Here is a 2,035-nt window from a genome sequence, read left to right on the forward strand (position 1 = left end):
GGCAGCTCAAGAACACAAAGTAAAAATATAACCAAATGCATAAAGACTAAGTTACAGAACCAAAGGGAAAACACCCCTGGAATTTCTCAAGCTGACATAATCAAAGTGGGGGGGGGGAGGAAATCAAGTTTGAGTTGCAATTCTGAAGAATTTTATGGATGAAATATTGAATTATTCAGGAAGTATAAAAAAGATGGAAGGAATAGATAAAGTCAACATGCTAAAAATGATTGATTGATGTTGAGTCATTTCAGAAAGTAGCATATAATCATGAATCAATGCTACTAAAGAAAGAAATACAAGTTGTGCTGAAGGTAATAGCAAAATAAATAAACAAGTAAATTTAAAAAATAATAATAACTAACTAACTAACTAAAGTCCCAGAAATGGATAGAATACTAATTGAAGTATTTCAGCATACAGATGAAGTCTTAGACATGCCCCCTCAACTATGCCAATAACTTTGGAAAACAGCCACTTGGCCAACTAAATGGAAGAGATTTATATTTGTGCCTATTCCCCCAAAAAGAGGTGATCCAAAAGAATTTATTACTGATTTTTACATTCAAGAAATTATTGAGCCATGTGTTGTTATTGTTATTATGTGCCATCGAGTCGCTTGCAACTCATAGCAACCCTATGCACAAGAGCCTTAATGCTGTTCTTTCCTGTGCCAACCTAGCTGTCTCAAACACACTCATTCCCACCACTCCACTCACAGAATTGATCCAACTCATCAAGGGTCTTCCTTTCCTGCGCCGTCCCTCCACTCTCCCAAACATGATGGCCCTCTCCAAGGATCAGTCCCTCCTTGCAACACGCCCAAATCATGTCAGATGAAGCTTCAGAATCCTTGACTTCAAGGAGCGTTCTGGCTTCACCTTCTCCAGGACAAACCTGTTTGTTCTCCTAACAGTCCATGGTATATTCAAGACTCTTCTCCAGTACCAAAGCTCAAAGGCATCAATTCTCTTTCTATTATCCCTATTCATTGTCCAACTCTCTGACGCATAGCATGTAATTGCAAAGACCATAGCCTAGATCAGGTGCACCTTAGTCTCCAGCCTGACATCGTTGCTCTTCAGTACTCTTGAGAGGTGCCTCACAGCTGACTTTCCCAATGCAATTAATCTCCTGATTTCCTGGCTGCTGTTACCAAGAGTGTTGACTGTGGAGCCAAGTAAACTAAAACTGTTAACTATCTCAATCTCTTCACCATCCATACTGATGCTGCCAATTGGCCTGGCGGTGAAATCTTTGTTTTCCTGATGTTGAGCTTCAATCCATGTAATTAATGTAAAATGTAAGTAAAGTTTTGCTGATGATTATTAAAAATGATGGAACAGACATGGAAAGAATTTTCACAGAGGAAGATATTCAAATGGCCAACAGATATATGAAGAAATGTTCCAAATCACTAGTAATAAGAGAGCTGCAAATTAAAACTGTAATGAAATACCATCTCACTCTAGTAGCAGTGGCAAAGTTTTACAGGACAGCAGGTAATAAATGCTGGAGAGGGTATGGTGAGATACGAACTCTGTTACCTTATGGTTGGGATTGTACAATGATAAAAACACTCTGGAGGGCACGTTGACACTTCCTCAAAAATCTGAACATAGAAATTCCATGTGACCCAGTTATTTTATTGCTTGGAATATACCCCAAGAAAATGAGAACTGAAGCACAAATGGAGACTTGTACACCAATGTTCATAGCAGCATTATTCATCATTGCAAGAACATGGAAACAGCCCAGATGTCCAACCACAGAAAAATGGATTGAGAAGTTGTGGTACCTTCATACAAGGGAATACTACTATGCAGCATGAAGAAATAATGATTTTGTAAATTACTACCTAACTTGGGAGGGACTGGAGAGCATTGTGGTGAGTGAATGAAATCAACCCCACAAGGACAAATACTGTATGTTGTTGTTGTTTGTTGTTATGTGCCGTCGAGTCACTTGCGACTCATAGCGACCCTATGTACAACAGCCCTAAACTCTGTTCTGTCCTGTGCCAATCGCACTGTCT

Source organism: Elephantulus edwardii, unplaced genomic scaffold (genome assembly GCF_000299155.1).
Source record: "Elephantulus edwardii isolate Elephantulus edwardi_28Jun2011 unplaced genomic scaffold, EleEdw1.0 scaffold00079, whole genome shotgun sequence".
Taxonomy (NCBI): domain Eukaryota; kingdom Metazoa; phylum Chordata; class Mammalia; order Macroscelidea; family Macroscelididae; genus Elephantulus; species Elephantulus edwardii.